Below are 18955 nucleotides of genomic sequence, written 5' to 3'. Positions count from 1 at the left end.
AAGCCCCGCGTCAGGCTCTGTGCTGACAGCTCAGAGCCTGGAGCCTGCATTGGATTCTATGTCTCCCTCTCCCTCTGCTCCTTCTCCACTTGGGATCTCTCTCTCTCTCTCTCTCTCTCTCTCTCTCTCTCTCTCTTTCTGTCAAAATGAATAAACAGTTTTAAAAAATTAAAATACAATGTCAGGGAATTGGACTAAGTACAAAAAGGTCTCTCAGAAGCTTCTTGGCCTATGCCTTATTCTCTTGTAATCAGCGAGTATCTTACAGACATTTGGCACCTTTATCGGGCCGGAGTACTGCTGTTATCCACCGCAAACTGCAGAGACCTCTTGCAGCTGCTAAGGCCTTTGCAAAATGAGAAGGCTACCGATAAAAACACATCATTTTGTAGAATATTTTTTAAATGTTCAGCTTACTATGTAATGGGAATCACTGAAAAAATATCTGAAGAAGATCATTTTGAACTTAAAGTCTGCTCCCTTGTATCATTAGCAAAGATTAACCTTACTATTTCTAATATTTGTGTAAAAGTCATCTGAATAGATCAAACCATTCCAAAGCACATTAACATCACGTACATAGATACATAAATGCACATTTCTTTTATTTCTTTTTTATCTTTTTTATTTTTGAGAGAGACAGAGACAGAATGCGAGTGGGTTAGGGGCAGAGAGAGAGGAAGACACAGAATCCAAAGCAGGCTCCAGGCTCTGAGCTGTCAGCATAGAGCCCGACGCAGGGCTCAAACTCACGAGCTATGAGATCATGACGTGAGCAGAAGTTGGACGCTCAACTGACTGAGCCACGCAGGTGCCTCCATAAATGCACATTTCTATAAAAAGGTTTGAAAATCAGGAGACTATAGATGCTGGAGAGGATGTGGAGAAATGGGAACCCTCTTGCACTGCTGGTGGGAATGCAAACTGGTGCAGCTACTCTGGAAAACAGTGTGGAGGTTCCTCAAAAAATTAAAAATAGAACTACCCTAGGACCCAGAAATAGCACTGCTAGGAATTTACCCAGGGAATACAGGAGTGCTGATGCACAGGGGCACATGTACCCCAATGTTTATAGCAGCACTTTTAACAACAGCCAAATTATGGAAAGAGCCTAAGTGCCCATCAACTGATGAATGGTTAAAGAAGATGTGGTTTATATATACAATGGAATACTACTTGGCAACAATAAAGAATGAAATCGGGCCATGTGCAGCAATGTGGATGGAAATGGAGGGTATTATGCTAAGTGAAATAAGTCAGTCAGAGACAGATACCATATGTTTTCACTCATATGTCGACCTTGAGAAACTTAACAGAAGACTTCATAGGAGAGGGGAAGGGGGGGATAAAAGTTATAAACAGCGAGGGAGGGAGACTCTTAAATACAGAGAACAAACTGAGGGTTGATAGGGGGGTGGGGGAAAGGAGAAAGTGGGTGATGGGCACTGAGGAGAGCACTTGTTGGGATGAGCACTGGGTGTTGTATGGAAGCCAATGTGACAATAAAGTATATTAAAAATAAAAATAAATAAAAAGGTTTGAGCAACTATTAATTTTTTAATGTTTATTTTTGAGACAGAGGGAGAGAGAGTGTGTGAGCAGGGGAGGGACAGAGAGACAGGGAGACAGAATCCGAAGCAGGATCCATGCTCTGAGCTGACAGTAGAAAGCCCTACATGGGGCTTGAACCCACCAACCATAAGATCATGACCTGAGCTGAAGTCAACACGCAACCGACTTGAGCCACCAGGGGTCACTGAGCAACAATTAATTTGATCAGGAAATTGATATGCTTTGAAGTTGAGTATACTTTTCAGTTGCTAGAAAAAAGTTTCCTGAAGTATCCAAGAGCTTGAGACAATGTTCAAATGCTTTTATTTATTTATTTATTTATTTATTTATTTTGAGAGAGAGAGAGAGAGAGAGAGAGAGAGCAAGTACAAGTTGGGGAGCGGCAGAGGGAGAAGGAGGGAGAGAATCTTAAGCAGGCTCCATGCTCAATGCTGAGCAGGACGAGGGGCTTGATCTCATAACAGTGAGATCATGACCTGAGTCTAAATCGACAGTCAGACATTTAACCAACTGAGCCACCCAGGCACCCCTGTTCAACGGTCTTTAAAAGTAGGTATATACCTAAAACTAATATAACATGGTACATCAACTACACTTCAATTAAAATAAATAATAATTTTAACAAAGGGATGAAATACTTTGTAAAGACCCGATTCTCTTTAAAATAAATAAATAAATAAATAAAAAGGATAAAACTGTTAAAGAGAAAGAACATTCACATACTTTTCAAAAAAGGAATAATTTTCTTTCTAACTATAATTTTATTGACAAAATGCTGGATTTCCAGTTAATTAAGCTCATATACATAATCTCATTTCAGAAACTTATCTACAACCTTAATTACCTTTATCACTTTCCTTTGAGACTCAGATAACAAGGTCCTACACCTCTGACACAAGGCTGATGGCACCAGAGGAGAAATGACTTTCAGATATTCAATTCTATTTTTTCTACCTTCGTTAGGAATCAAAATGCTTCCAAGAGCCCCTCTTTATCTAAAATCTTCAATATTTTGGTCCACTACAGTTTCCTTTGCTTTAAAATTATAAAAAAAAAAAGAAGTTTGTGTCTCTTAGCAGAGAGGAAGAAAAACTCCTACAACCTTTAGTCATTCCTGCATCCTCCTCTACCTCTTATTGCTCTCCTCCTCCTCCTCCTTTCAGAATGGTCTATAGTGTAAATGTCGAATGACTCAAATCCCATTTAACCCTAAATCCAGTTTAGGTTCTAATTATCAACCCCCAATCCCCTCCAAATAGTGTACTTATATGAATTGCCCACACAACTGTAGTATTTGTGACTATGAAACTCCTCTTCCTTCCTGAAACTATTTCCCCTGTTTCCTGGAGACCAGGCTCCCCTAGTTCTCTTGACCTGGCACCATCCTACAGAGAATAAAGAAAAGTGTCTCTTGAAGAACATTCCTACATTACTTTGAACGACTGGTACTTTAAAAGACTTTGTCTTTCTTCTCTTTTCTTCATAAATACTGTCTCCACATGACATCATGCTTACATGTAGGTCATGTATATACTGACTGTTCTCAATTCTGAAGTAGTGATTGGTCTCCTGACATCCAGGTTTATTTTTGACAGCTTACTAAACTACATCAATCTAGGTGCTCACTGGAATTTCAAAATCAACACATCCAAAACTCGAGAACAGCATCTCCTGCTCAACAATCATAAAAAGATGGGCGCCTGGGTGGCTCAGTTGGTTAAGCGTCGACTTCAGCTCAGGTCATGATCTCACAATTCATGAGTTAGAGCCCCACGTCTGGTTCTGTGTCGATAGCTCAGAGCCTGGAGCCGGCTTTGGATTCTGTGTCTCCCTCTCTCTCTCTCTGCCCCTTTCCCATTCACACTTTGTCTCTCTGTCACTGTCTCTGTCTCTCTCTCTCAAAAATAAATAAACGTTAAGAAAAAGAATAACTAAAAAGATAAACACATGAAATAAATAAAAGAAGAAAAATATCTCCTTGGCAATCAGCACTGTCATTCACTACATTTACAAAATCAGAAACCTGGTTATCATTCTTGACTTTTTACTCATACTCACAATTCCATATTTTATAAAGTCTCCAAAACCCACAAACTCTTATTTTCTAACTCTTTACTCTGTCTCTCAAGGTTTATCTTCATGGCTCTGTTAAAGCCCTCTGTATCTTCACTGCCACCTAAATAACTGCAACAGCCCATTAATTAGTCTCCACATAATTACATTTCTGAAGGGCGAATAGAATTAACATGAGGGGACAGACAGAATTAACATGACGGGGCGAGGCACAATGTGCCTAAAGGCCATAAACCTTGCAATCTGATGAATTCAGCCTCCCCAACACTGATGTATTAAATTCCAATCATTTCCCACTTCAAAAAACGTACAGAGGAGAAAATGACACATATCATGATCACCACACCTAGACAACCCTGTCCAGCCTGCTCTATTCTTTGGAGGAACATAGTCCCGTGGGGTGCTACAGCAGGCAAATGTCCAGGAATACATATAATGAATATGTGAAGTATCATTCCCTACTTTATCTGAATAAAGGTAGCAGAGAAGTGAGTCCAATGGCGTGAGGTGGCTATTGGGACTGATTTCTCATGGCTAAAGATTTTAACTAAGAATCAACTATGCCATAGTGTACATGCTGTAAATGTGAACAAGACAGAGATCCACTCGCCTGTGGATGAACAATCTACTGAGGGAGATAAATAAAATAAATGGTGTGGAAAACTACTCTGCTAGTGCATGGAGGACCAACACTGGTCCAGCTCAGGAGTGGACAGGTGAAGGTTCAGAGTCAAAGGGACACTGGCAGAGGTGTGTAATAGGCAGCACTTAGCCAACAGTAAAAAATGTTATGAGCTCCATGTTGCACAGGAAGAAAAGAGGTTCAGAAAATTTACCAACTAACTCTAGGTTTTATGATTAAGAAGAGGCAAAGCCAGGATCTGGAACACAGTTTCTCTGATAATAAATCCCACGTTCTTTCTAGAAGAAAAGAAGAGGAAAGAGAAAAATATTTCAATTCGAAGTGCCTGCATACTAGCTTAGGTCGCCTTTTGTTCGAGCACCCTCCAGATTTGGTAAAACACTAACTTGCATCAATGCTCTGAAAAGGAATCTGACAGTTTTGGCGGTTCAGGATGAATTTGGGTTAGTTGTAGCACTGTAACAACCAAGCTTCTATTACTGCTGTTCTCCACATTTACCAAACCTGTTTTTTATTTACTGAAGAGATGACAGAGGAATAGAAACGCTTCACATAGTAATAATTATGGTAATAATAATAACTAAACTCATTTGACACTTACAGTGTGTCAAGCACTTGACATAAAATTCACATTTATTTTCAACAATAATCTTACGAGGTAAGCTATTATTACTAGCCCCATTTTACAGAACACGAACTTCAGACAAGAAAAAGTTAAGCAACACACACCAAAGGTCACACAACTACTAAGAAGGATGCTATAGTTGAAGCCCAGCAATCTGATAATAAAGAAGGATCTGTATTGTCATAAAACATTTATACCAAAGGCTTTTCCAGAATTGTTTAAAATTGATGACATGGTTTGTTTACACACTGATGTCAACAAAATATTCTGGATGCCCTATATATTAAAAATAAAAACACATTTTAATATACCACCAAGCCAGAATCTAATGAGAAATAAATTTATTCATATTACATGAAGGTGCTTTACAATCAAGGAAATAGTTCATGCTATACATTAATGTAAAGTTAAAGTCTTTTGAGAAAGAAATTGAAAAAAAAGTTACTGATCTCTGAATGATAAGTGGTTGGGTCACTTTTACACATGTATGGGTGTAGGTGGATATGTTATTTTCTTTTTTTAATTTTAAAAAATTTTATTGTTTATTTATTTTTGAGAGACAGAGCTAGAGTAGGGGAGGGGCAGAGAGAGAGGGAGACACAGAATCTGAAGCAGGCTCCAGACTCTGAGCTATCAGCACAGAGCCCAACGCAGGGCTCAAACCCATGATCCGTGAGATCATGTCTTGAGCTGAAGTTGAGGCTTAACCGATGGAGCCCCCCCACCCCCAGGAACCGCTATAGTATTTTCTAATAGAAGAAAATATTTTACTTCTCATATTTCTCCCCCAGTGATTTATCTTTCAGAAAAACAATGAAATTAAGCACTGAGGGAAGAAGAATACAAACTGGGGAAACAGAGAAAATAAATATTGTTTTAGTCAAAGAAAGAAAGCACATCTGGATCTATAATGTTCACTCTAACAATTAAATTTTAGAAAAACACTTTATTTAACAAACACAAACAAACAAAAACCCACAAAACAACAAAATGACCTCCCTTAAATCTTATTGGCTATTCTTTAAAACAATTTTTTTAATGTTTGTTTATTTTTGAGAGAGAGAGAGAGAGAGAGAGAGAGAGAGTGAGTGGGGAGGGGGGGTGCAGAGAGAGACACACACACACAGGCAGAATCCAAAGCAGGCTCCAGGCTCTGAGCTGTCAGCACAAAGCCCAACGCGGGGCTCAAACCCATGGACTATGAAATCATGACCTGAGCTAAAGTCGGACGCTTAACCAACTGAGCCACCCAGGCGCCCCTCGGCTATTTTTAATCTTGTTTTGACCATATGGTTTAGAAATTACCACTGAGCATGCAAAATATTCTTTCCCCTGTGAAAGTTTTGTCTAGCTTTATCCCAATCTCCCTAACAACCCTGTCTTTGTCTAAAATCCCATTTTTAAAGAATCACAATAATCTAGACACTTGATAAATGAAAACCAATCAGACCCATGATAACAGTGGATTGGACAGAATTAAATGCAAACATTAAATGTAAATAGGCATACAAATCCCTAGCTGACTCCAAACATTGACAGAGACAGAAGGGGAACATTTATTTAGCACAGTGTTTCTCAACCAGGGATGACTTTTGTCATATCCCCCCATCTGGTCTGTCCCCCAGGGAACAGCGGGCAATAGACATTTATACCGTCATGTCTGGGTGGATTCTACTGGCATCTAGTGGGTAGAGGCCAGGGATGCCACTAAATATGTAAATATGTTAACACAAGACAGCCCCCCAAATCAAAGAATTATCTGGCCCCAAATACAAATAATGCTGAAGTTAAGATATCACATTTTGCACTTCATATATACTAACTGCAACACATTTCTTCAGAATATTTTCTGAAGAAGACTTTATTAGGCCTCCATGTCCCCTCATTCACATACATGAACTATGCAAAGAATATGGAAAATAAGAAATCAAACTATGGGGATTACATTATTTTTCAATAAAAATCTAATCTATCATTTCTACTTTTTTCATTAAAAAAAGGAATTAGAAATGGGATTTTCTAAAAATTAAAAAGAAAAAGCATGCCTGCCCTACCTCTAGCAGTACATCTAAGCAAATAGTCAGTGGCTCTTTGTGATAAGATTACCCTCTATACATAACTATAGAAACATACAGATCTTCAAGCAAAGCTTTCTTTTGCTTCAGGTTCTAACAGAGGTCTTTCAAAATAGTTGAAATAGTTGGATTTTTTTTAAGTTTATTTATTTTTGAGAGAGAGAGAGAGAAAGTGTGAGCGAGAGAGGGGCAGAGAGAAATGGAGTACACAGAATCAAAACAGACTCCAGACTCCAGCCTCTGAGCTGTCAGCACAAAGCCCAAAGTGGGGCTTGAACCCAGGAACAGTGAGATCATGACCCGAGCCTAAATCGGATACTTAACAGACTGAGCCACCCAGGTGCCCCCAAAGTTGTTATTAATGAAGCACATCAGCAGAAAAACATATACTTTTGAAGAATATATGGGACAGTGAGTAAGCTGATGTTTACACACAAGAATGTGGGTGAAACAGGATGCAGTTTACACAGAGTCATGCACTAAGACAACTTAAATTAAGATTATATTATGAGGATATTTCACAGTCAATAGTTTGGCTATTCCCTGGGTAAACATACTTAGCAATCAGAATAAATCGGATAACTTACTGTTCACAGGCAATGGCTCACAAAATAATTGTAATCCCTACAGCCCAAGTACAGTACTCCTCCCTTGTCCGTGAGTTTGCTTTCCATAGTATCAGTCATCCATGGTCATCTGTGGTTGAAAGACAATCTTCCTTCTGATGAATCATCAGACGGTCCATAGCAGCCTAACGCTACCTCACAATGCCTATATCGATAATTCGCCTCATTTCACCAGGTAGCTATTTCATCATCTCACGTCATCACAAGGAGAGTGAGGATGGCACCGTAAGATATTTCGAGAGAAAAAGAGAGACCACATTCACATAACTTTTGTTACAGTATCTTGTTATAATTATTGTGTTGTATTATTGTTGTTGTTAATTTCTTACTGTGCCTAACTTATAAATTAAACTTTACATAGGGATGTATATATCAGAAAAAATACAGAAATAAGAAATAGGGTCTGGTACTACCCATAGCTTCAGGCATCCCACTGGGGGTCTCGGAACATATCCCTCACAGATAAGTCCCCCACTGGGTCTATTATAATAATAAAATATGTTCATTTTAAATTGAGATATTTATCTGAATTTTATTGCATTCGAGTGTCTTTTAACACATGGCACTTTGAAACTAAGGATGCTTTTCTTTAGATAAAATATTATAAAGTTTAGATGTTCAATTTTATTCTGAGGTATTTATGCATTGGAAATTTCCCAAATGAAATTAATTAGCACTGGTTTGGAGACATATTTAAACTTTGCATACATCCAAATTTCCTAATAAAATTGACTAATTTAACTAATGACTGTAATAATGACATTTCATATAATTTAACTGTGAAATGGCATTACAGTTGAACTTGTTCTGTTTTTTTTTTCCAAGATTTATGCTTAGTTTTAGGCTATGTTTATAATAGGACACTTGGAAAAATAAATCTTTCTAATATCAAACAGAAGTGACAATAGCATGTCACACTCATACACACAAATGCTTCTGAATCTTGCTTGATAAAATAGATACCAGGCAAAAATTTTAAGTGACTATACCAGCAATAAATGGAATCTATTATTATAAGAGCTACTGACAACTTGCTCAGATGTAATGACAAAAGTGGGGCAGGCAAGCTTTCTCTTTTTTAATTTTTAGGAAATTCCATTGCACTTTTGTCTTTAAGATAATAATCAATAGAAATGATAGACTGCAAAAAAAAACCTGGTAAATAAAATGAGTAATTACTACTTGAATCAATGGCAGTAATTCCAAGGGTTAGACTGACACAGAGCTTGGAAATTAGGTATCTAATAGGTACTAGCCACTGAACATATAAAAAGAACCATGACCAACCAGAAAGCCAGGCTTGGTCATGTGAGTAGGTGCTGTTCAATCTGATGAAAGCACAGCAGTCTGTGTACCTCTTAGGAAAGGTCCCTGAAAAAAGAGAAACCATGTTCTTCCTTATCTTTCCTCTGTCCTGCTGACTTTAAAGTTCAAGTCCTCTTCTGAACACTGTTAGAAAAAACTTAAAGGAGCCCAGGAAACAGCCCTTCATGAAACTCTTCATGACCTCTTGGGGCTACACATCTCTGGACTTCTTTTTGTAAGATAGCAAATACAATTTTAACTCACTGAAGCTAATGTTAATTTGGGTTTCTTACTATTTGCAAACCAACCTCTTCCCAACTGATAAAATGCCACATGCATCATTTTGTTTTCTATTTGTTTTGTTTTGCTTGTTTTTAAACCATGTAGAGTGTAATATGTAATAAAATATGTAATATATATATGTTATGTAATAAAATGTGTAATATCAAGTATGGCTCTGGTAGAGTATTTTAAGGAAAACTTCTAATTATATTTGAATGAATACAAAAAATGAGTTGTCTGGTTTTTAGTGATAACCAGACTAGGCAATTGCCAAGTATAAAAATAGCAATTTATATTTAATTAAAGTTATATAACTTAAGAGCGTAATGGGTGCATGAAATTGGAACGCTTAAATTAAGCTCCTAGACATCAGAGTGGTCAGAGTTATCACTCTTCACTCAAAAAGAGTAATGACATTAGTAACATTTTTTTTAATGAAACCATTTTAATTAATCTTCTCAATCCCCAAATAACTAGAAAGAAGGAAACTCACAGGAATTATCAACTGAAATGAAATAGGTAGGATTTTCATCTCATAAAAAAAAAAAAAAAGATTCAGTGAGATATAATTGATTGAATTTGAGCTCCAAAGGAGATACCATAAAGTTATATTTTCTGGTCTCACACTGCACGTCAATAGCTTTCAGGTCGCCGTAGGATAATAAACCTTGTATCTGAGGACCAAACATATTAATTCTCTCTACTCTTATCTTTTTTTCTCAAATCATATACTCAACTCTCTCTTTCTCCCATTCTATTTTAATTAAACTATTTCAATTTAAGAAGTAAAAATGGCATTTTTACAAAGATGACTTTGGGTATAAAAGCACTAATAAGGAAGTGGATATAAATTGTTCACATTTTTACCTAAAACACATAAACTCAACTTGTGAAAACAATATATAATATGTATGCTACAAAAAGCATGACTTAATTGGATACTTATTTTAAACTATTGCTAAGTTATTATACATGATTATTATATACCATTATGTACTATGGGCAAAACAGAAAAGATGTCCCTTCTTGAAAAGGTTAAATTCCACTGGAAAGGGTAATGAGCAAGTTGTTTCCTGACTCTGTACTTAAAATGCATGAAAAAGAATGGAAACAGAGATGGAGAAAAAGACACCAGCCATGTGACATGAATTAGACAGATGTGCACACCTGATTCTATTACATAGCTCCCCAAGCTAAATCCTATTTCATCGGATGTCACTTCCAAGTGTCACATAACTGCCAACTAGATTTCAGAAAATACAGTTAAGCTTCCTCTCTGGCATCTTTCTTTTGACACAGACCTGTTTATTTGTTCTAAATTGAATTTTGTTTAACTTTGACAAATAAAGTACCATACTGACATCTTATTTCATAAAGAAGATTTTTTTCCATTCTAACCTGTCAAATGTGGAACAGTAGGCATCCAATCAAATTAATTTTGTTGTTGTTATGTATCAAATGCATTACCAAAAACCTTATCAATAAATATTAGGGGAGAAATGAAGAAGTTGTAGCTTTTTTTCCTTTTTTCCTTTTAAAATTAGTTTTTGCTTAGGGTCTAAAGAAGGAGAAACATATGTTCACTATGTCTTAAAAATATGTGAGGTCTCAATTAAATGGAGCATTCATTAAAAAGGTACTTCTCCTGGGGCGCCTGGGTGGCGCAGTCAGTTAAGCATCCGACTTCAGCCAGGTCACGATCTCGCGGTCCGTGAGTTCGAGCCCCGCGTCGGGCTCTGGGCTGATGGCTCGGAGCCTGGAGCCTGTTTCCGATTCTTTGTCTCCCTCTCTCTCTGCCCCTCCCCCGTTCATGCTCTGTCTCTCTCTGTCCCAAAAATAAATAAACGTTGAAAAAAAAATTTAGAAAAAAAAAAAAAAAAAAAGGTACTTCTCCTGAGCAAGAACTGAGACGATGGCATCTTAACAAGTTTTTATGTCCTATGAAAGCCCATTTGTATCTGTGACAGGTCCTGAAAAAGATGCCTCATGATTATTACCTTTCATAATTCTTTCAATAAGCCCATAGAGACATAGTCCCCATTTTACAAAGAGGAGCCCCCAAATCAGAATGGGTACTCAACTTAAAAAAATCCATGTAGCTAATTTATTGTTGGATCTGGGATTCACATAACTATTAATATATGCCTACTTTGCTTTATAACTGTCTTCTGAATATATAATTAAGGCTACATTTTCCTCTACATGTCATAAAATAATAATAGGTATGAATATACATCCCTAGTTAAAAAACAGTGTTTAATAGGAATCAAGAAAGAGAATTCATACTGGATGGTTTTATGATAATGTTTTACATATTACTTCTTTTCATCCTTAAAATTAGTAATATAAGATATTACTCTTTTCACTTTAGACATGGGAAAACATCAGGGAGAGAAGTTAAATAACTTACCCAAGATAACACAACAAGAAAGGTTCTGAATAAGACTCATTCAGAGCTGCTCGGCTTCAAATCCCATTACCCCACATTGGTCCATTGGGAAGAAGTGCCTGTTCTCAGTATAAGCATTAATAATTACCATCTGCTGGCTCATATATCCAGTGCTTCTTCACTGTCTGTATCAACATATTTCTTTCCCCTCTTTCTGTGTTTATGTATGTCCATACCAGTGGAAACATATTTTTAATTTGCTTCAAATGTGGATAAACTAAAGCCTCCTATGCCTATCAGCCTTACTAAGAACAAACATGCTTGTATGATAGCTAATTTCATGTGTCAGCTTCATTGGATCATAGGGTGCCCAGATATCTGGTTAAATGCTATTTCTGAGTACATCTGTGAGAATGTTTCCAGAAGAGATCAACATTTTATTCACAGACTGTATAAAAAACAGATTACCTTTCCCAGTGTGGGCGGGCATCATCTGATCTGTTAAGGCCTGAACAGAACAAAAAAAGAAAACGGGAAGACTTGCTGTCTCTCTGCCTGAACTGGGGCATTGACCTTCTGTCTTCAGACCTCCTGGTTCTCAAGCCTTCAAATTCAGACTGGTATTTACAAAGGCTCTCAAGGCTCTGAACTACACCACTGTCTCCTTGGATCTCCAGCTCGCAAAGAGCCAATCCTGGGACTTCTAACCTTCATGATTGCATGAGCCAGCACCTTATAATAAACTTATTTATTATATACATATACTATTGGTTTTGTTTCTCTGGAGGTCCCTGCCTAATACAACTTATAAAGAGGTTTGCTTGAGTTATTCTTATGCTGAGGATCCACTCCTCTTCGTAGACATGTTCATCAGTAAATACAGGTATACCCCCACAGAGGCATAGCCATGAACAGTTAGAAGCAAAATCAATTAACAGCTAACAAATTCTTTAGCTTTAATTATTATATAATTGTATCAAGTTTCCAGGCATTTTATTTATTCCTTGCTTCAGTACAAGGAGATGCCATAACCCAATTTTGCTGACGAGGAATAAGGATCATGCAATTTGACTAAGGCAACCATGGGACCAATAAATGAGAAATTTGAATCTAAGTCTGCTTAATGCCAAAGTTCATGCTAGTAACTATTTCACGAACCTGACTGCATGGTGCAAAGGTGGCACAGAGTTAAATTTTTTAAAATGGAAACTTTTCCCTTTTCCCACTCCATTCCTACTATTCTATATATTCTATCTATATATTCTGGGATCACAGTCAAATATCTTTCAAAGATTCTCTCATCCTCCCAGAGAATTCTGTGATTGAAAACAAACAAAATTAAGAACTAAAAAGCACCTAACACAAATTAAAGCACTAACTAGCAATGATTTAACTTTAAACCTATGTACAGGCTTGCTATTTATTCTTTACTATTTACAGGAGCTATACAACATGGATGATTAATTATTATGTAATTTCTTAAAAAAGAAAAATTTATCAGTTGGATGGTATGCAATTACTGTTGGGGGAACCTGTAAGCTGGGTTACGGGCATGGGCTGTACTCCGTAAAAGTCAAAGTATGTAGACTGTTGATCCGTTCATTCATGCATTCATTGAAAATGTATCCCATAGGGCCATTAGAGAGATTTAATGACTGGTAGAAAAGAGATAATTTAAAAAGCAGTAACAAAATTGTCTGTAGGGTACTATGATATTGTGTGATATGCTATGGAAGTCCACAGCAAGAAAACTTAATTGAAACTAGTTTGTTCAGGCAGTGGAGGAAAGAAAAATGAACAATTATGAATTCCACAGGCATCACCACACTCAAAAAAATATCAGCAAACAAAAAAAAAGAAAGAAAAGAAAGAAAGAAAGAAAGAAAGAAAGAAAGAAAGAAAGAAAGAAAGCGTCAGTGCCTGATTCCTTCTATAGATATGGTTATAATTTGGGTTAGAGATGTTCCCATGGGCACACAGTGATTTAGCACAATGTACTCACTTTAAACATAAATGTTCAACAAAGTGGGTGTTTTCTTTGTCCCTTAACAGCAGTGCTCTAACAAAAGTCTGCTGTTGAAGCAATAAATTATGAAAGGGGAAAAGGTATCATGTATCTCACAGACCAGCAGGAATAGGTGTTAGGTCATACAAGCAATTTCTAACTTAAGAACAAGCAAGATGAGTTCCAAAAATAAAAGTCTGAGTTTATCTTTTTTTTTCTTTTTTTGCTCGGAATAGATTTTGCAACATCAAAACAACTCACAAGCTTATCCTGCAGTACTCAAAAAGTTTGAAAGAAAGCACCAGGTATAACGATGTTCCTAAAACTGCCTTTGCAGGTTTACTTTTGGTGCCAAAAAGGGATATCCTTTCCCCCCAATCAGGGGTCAAAGAGAAGAAAGATCTCTTCATGGCAGTACCCATCATTTCAGGCCCCAGTATGGGAGCAGAAGGCACGCTGGTGTCTAAGGCTGGACACGGAAAAAGAACTGGCAGGGAGCCAGACAACAATGGAATGATGTTAGATTGGGACTAAAGTGCTAAATGAAGAGAAAATTGGTGAATACTTTCAGCAGCACTTGCTTCTCCTTTCTTGTCTTTTCTATTCACTCTACTCTTCTACCCTCATGCTTTATAAAGATAATGGCGTTGGCCCAGAGAAATTTCTCATCTCTGAATGCTTCCCATTACATTTTGTTAAGACTAGTACCTAGAAATTGGCCAAACTGCGTTTGTTTTTCCTTGCTATCAGTGCTTATTGCTTTTGATTAAAGTTGCATTATCTTTTCTAAACCCAAATTTTTGGAGACTGGAGTATACATTTTGCACCCCAGATTTGTACCCACCCCTGAATCTGGTCTTTGAAGATTTAGAGAATTTTTTTAAAGATTTTTACTTCAAACAGGCAAATTTACAGAAAACACACACACGTGCACACGCACACACACACACACACACACACACACTCATTAAAACATCAAAAGGATATTCATAAAATATAAATGGTGTTAAAAGTTAGTCTACCTTCAGAATTCAAGACAATTCAGATTATTCTCCTAACCTGTAATTTCTATTCTCTAAGAAAGTACCTGCCTATTATTTTCTGAGTAAGATGTGATTATACTGACCAGGCTGGAATTGGTTTTCCTTTTGTAGATGACTGATGAGCATTTTCTCACACTGTTCTCATAGTCAGAACAGTAAGATGAGATCACTCCTTCCTCTTGCCTTTCAGCCACCCCCAATCTAGTCATCTCCAACATTAAGAGTCCTTAGGGACAAAGTCAATTTGGGGGCGGTATAATTAAAAGCAATAGAAGAGTAAAGCAAAAAGGGCATCCTTAGGTGCTTTTTGATTCTGCAGAGGTAAGCAGGGACAAAGGAAGAAAGAAAAAGCAGGAAGGAAAGTTTTTTAAATAATCCATGATGCACCTATTCAAAAGAAAACCATAGACCCAAATGGTGTCGTTTAGACCAGATTCCCAAACTGGAGGTTGATACCTAATTTAATTGCAGTTTCAGCCTTCCCCAGAAATGCAGTCAATCGGAAATTTTTTAATCAGCACCAATGAGTCAGCCACACAGGACTTCTCCATCCCCAAAGACAGATGAGGTAATCTATATGATAAGATCCCTTTCTTTTTTCCCCCAAAGGAAAACCACCTGGCCTAAAACAATCTTTTTCTTTTGCTAATAACCTTCTTGCCCCATCCTCCTTCTATGAAGCCTCCCTTTCATGTAGCTCCACAGAACACTCCTCTATTGGCTAGATGAGATGCTCTCCCCAATTTATCAATCTTTTAATAAAGCCAATAATATTTTTCTTTAATTTACTTAGTTGAGAGACGCCTGGGTGGCTCAGTCGGTTGAGCATCCGACTTCAGCTCAGATCATGATCTCACAGCTCGTGAGTTTGAGACCATGTCAGGCTCTGGGCTGACACCTCAGAGCCTGGAGCCTGCTTCGGATTCTGTCTCTCTCTCTCTCTCTCCCTCTCTCTCTCTCTCTCTCTCTCTGCCCCTCTCCTACTCGCTCTGTCTCTCTCTCAAAAGTAAGAACATTAAAAAAATTTTTCAATAAAAAAATAAATTTTCTCAGTTGAGTTTTTTGTTATTTAATGCACCCTGCACATATGAAGTCTAAGGAAAATGTGCGTAAATCATGGGCACATTGTATAAACGTACATTCAGCAAATATTTATTGGGCTTGTACTGTGAGCTAAGTACTATGCTAGGCACTTAGGATATGTACAAAAATAATGCCTTCGTGGCTTTACATGTTAGCAATACACAAAATAAATTCTATATTTTATTTATTTTCATCTCACTGTATGTAATTAAACAGGAAATTATATAGTTCACTACAAGGTCATAAATCTAATGTTAAAATAAAAAGGAATGAAGGAAAGGGGAACTAGTGTGAGTGGCAGACAGCCTACAGTTTACATAGGCTCAGCGAGGAGGCCTCCTGCAAGTCTTTGAAACAAATAATTGAAAGAAGTGAGTGACAGGAGATAAAATTTGGCCATACAAATAATATTATTTATATGAATAACATAAGAGAAAAATAAACAGCAGATGACAAGATACTAATTTTTAAAATTCATTAACATCTTAATATCCAGATGGCCTCAAACTTCAATTATACTTTAAGCAACTTCTGTATCATTTAGGCAAAACCACAGTTAGGTGTTGTGTAAGAGAAAAAATAAATTAAATAGAAGATAATATTACTATATGTCCTAGTGTGTCTAGGAAATAATTCCGAAGTCATAGTAATTGGAAATCTGCAGAGGACTGACTAGAACTACACACATAACAAATGTACATCTGTTCATTTTTCTTCAGGAACAGGGGGAAAAAGATACTTTTTTTTTTTTCAAAATGCAAAACCTCACTCTGAGAAAACAAATTAATTTACCTGAAATTCTGCTGCATATCAGCCTCCACTTTTCACATGAGCATAATTTTAGGACAAACAAGACACGCAAAAAAAAAAATCTGGCCATTTAAACAACTTTCAATCAGTTTTAAAGTTAAACCAAACAAAAGGCATTCACACAGGATGTGATTATGAACTTCTTTATACACCTATTTTATGGACTAATACATGTCCTCAAATTTACCTACAGAACCCTGGATGAAAATGATTATAAAATTAAAGGCCATTCCGGGGCGCCTGGGTGGCGCAGTCGGTTGAGTGTCCGACTTCAGCTCAGGTCACGATCTTGCAGTTCGTGAGTTCGAGCCCTGCGTCGGGCTCTGGGCTGATGGCTCGGAGCCTGGAGCCTGTTTCCGATTCTGTGTCTCCTTCTCTCTCTGCCCCTCCCCCCTTCATGCTCTGTCTCTCTGTGTCTCAAAAATAAATAAACGTTAAAAAAAAAAATTAAAAAAAAAATTAAAGGCCATTTTAATGAGATTTCAGAAAAATGCCTTTCATCATTTTTCCAACATGGAAAATAGTTTAACTCTCTCTACACAATTACTCTTGAATATAGATTTCTACATGGAAAAGCATGACCCACACAATGCCATTTTAAAATTACACTTGTAATAGAAAACCTGTAATACAAATGGGTATAGGAATGATTCAATCTCCTTCTTTTTCTTGCCAGACTCCAATTTCTTAAAGGATTCTGATTTCCCCCAATTTTACTTTGGATTATGGTGGGGAGGGCAAGGCTTAACAGTTTGTTCCCACAGGCAATCCTAGACACCAATACTACAATGTGTAGTTTCCATTGCTATAAAAGAAATGAGTGTGAAATAGTAAGTGGTTTGAATAAATCTATTCAAAAGCATGCGTTGAGTACCAAGGAGGTGTTGGGACTTCACTCTGCGCTAGAAACAACAACATAAGTGATTTACACCCCCAGCAACCAAGGGGCTTTTCTCGTGAAGTATGGTTCTTTGGTCATTGTGTCCCTGCAATTCATAGGATAAAATTATTCTCTGGGATATCCTGTAGCTTCACGATGACAAAATGCACTACTACATTAAGAGAAGTGAATAATATATCCAAGTTTCTAGACCCATGATAGATGTCACTATTTTTCCCCCTGTGGGGACATCAAAACCCCATACAAATACATAACTTCTTAATACTTCATGCTCTTTGGCCTTTTCTCCCTTCTTGCTGTACTATTCATCAGCATCAATGACATCAAACAACCCCAGTCTTCCTTCCTTCATCTTCGACACAGTTTATGGTTCCTCTTTCTCTACCAAGCTCTTCAAATACTGGTATTCCTCAAGATTTCATCCACAGTCTTTCTTTTCGTTTATCCTTATACATATTACACACACACAAGTTAAAGTTTCAACTTACATACTTACATAATTACAACTCTAAAACCTACAGGCTCTAACTCAGAATTCTCTCATGAGATGTAAAAGCACATTCTAGCTCCTAGGGGATGCCTGATAGTCATCTGAAACTTACTTAGTCACAACTGAATGATTTTTCACCCCAAACATCTTATTAATTTCTCTTCCTAGTATGACTCTTCTTTTCTTGTCTTGTCTTTATTATTTTTTTTCTTTTTGTCCAGGCTGAGTGAGGTCTCTCTCTGTCTTCTCATAATAATATCAGCTTATCTCTCAGAAAAGATGCTACTTTATTACTTATTTTTAAGTCCAAACTATAAGCTCCTTGACAGCAGAAACTACACACTCTGTCAGTTTATCCTCACCATTTAATACAACGTCTGTCACTCTGAGGTCACTCAATATTTGTCAAATCAATTAATGAATCCTTATTTCCAACACATGAATTTGCAAATGTGCTCATGTATAAATGTGCAGGTAAATGTCAATGACACCTATTCTGGCGCTTTCCAGGAAGGAGGAACTTCAGCCAGAGTTTCATAACATAGGCTATCTTAGACTAATGTCTAAGAATTAATACATGAATTCATCTAATATTCCCCAGCCCAATGCTTTTATAAACTGAATGTTTCCAACCTGTGGATAGATATGCTCACCAAACTAATTTATGAATCCCATACAAATTTAACTGGACTCTGAGCCTTCTAGTATCTGTAACAATATGGTGGAGGAAATCCCATGAAAACACTAGCACACGGGAACTTTCCTCATCCTTTTTGTGAATTTTGGTTAGATAAATAGGGCTCACTGGGACTGCACCAAAGGCTTGAACAGATGATCCAGTTTCTTCCTCAGACCACTTAGCGAAATTTACTGAGTACTACTGAATGCTGTAATATGAGTTTTCAGGTTATATACAATTTATAACTTTAACTAATAATCACATATGATGCTTTACCATAAAACCTACAAACAAAATGTTTCATCTTTTTTTTTCTTTTTTTCATTGACTTGATGTGTTTTAATTATAGCTATG

General features: G+C 37.0%; 1 protein-coding gene across 2 annotated transcripts in view; it reads right to left on the bottom strand.

Moving 5' to 3' along the window:
• The window catches only part of TMTC2 (transmembrane O-mannosyltransferase targeting cadherins 2), a 416958-nt gene that overhangs the window by 164604 nt on the left and 233399 nt on the right, over nucleotides 1–18955 (bottom strand). The window lies entirely within an intron of this gene.

Source organism: Prionailurus viverrinus, chromosome B4 (assembly GCF_022837055.1).
Source record: "Prionailurus viverrinus isolate Anna chromosome B4, UM_Priviv_1.0, whole genome shotgun sequence".
Classification (NCBI taxonomy): domain Eukaryota; kingdom Metazoa; phylum Chordata; class Mammalia; order Carnivora; family Felidae; genus Prionailurus; species Prionailurus viverrinus.
Note: the sequence above shows the minus strand (reverse complement) of the source record. Positions and strands in the feature narration are given on the sequence as shown.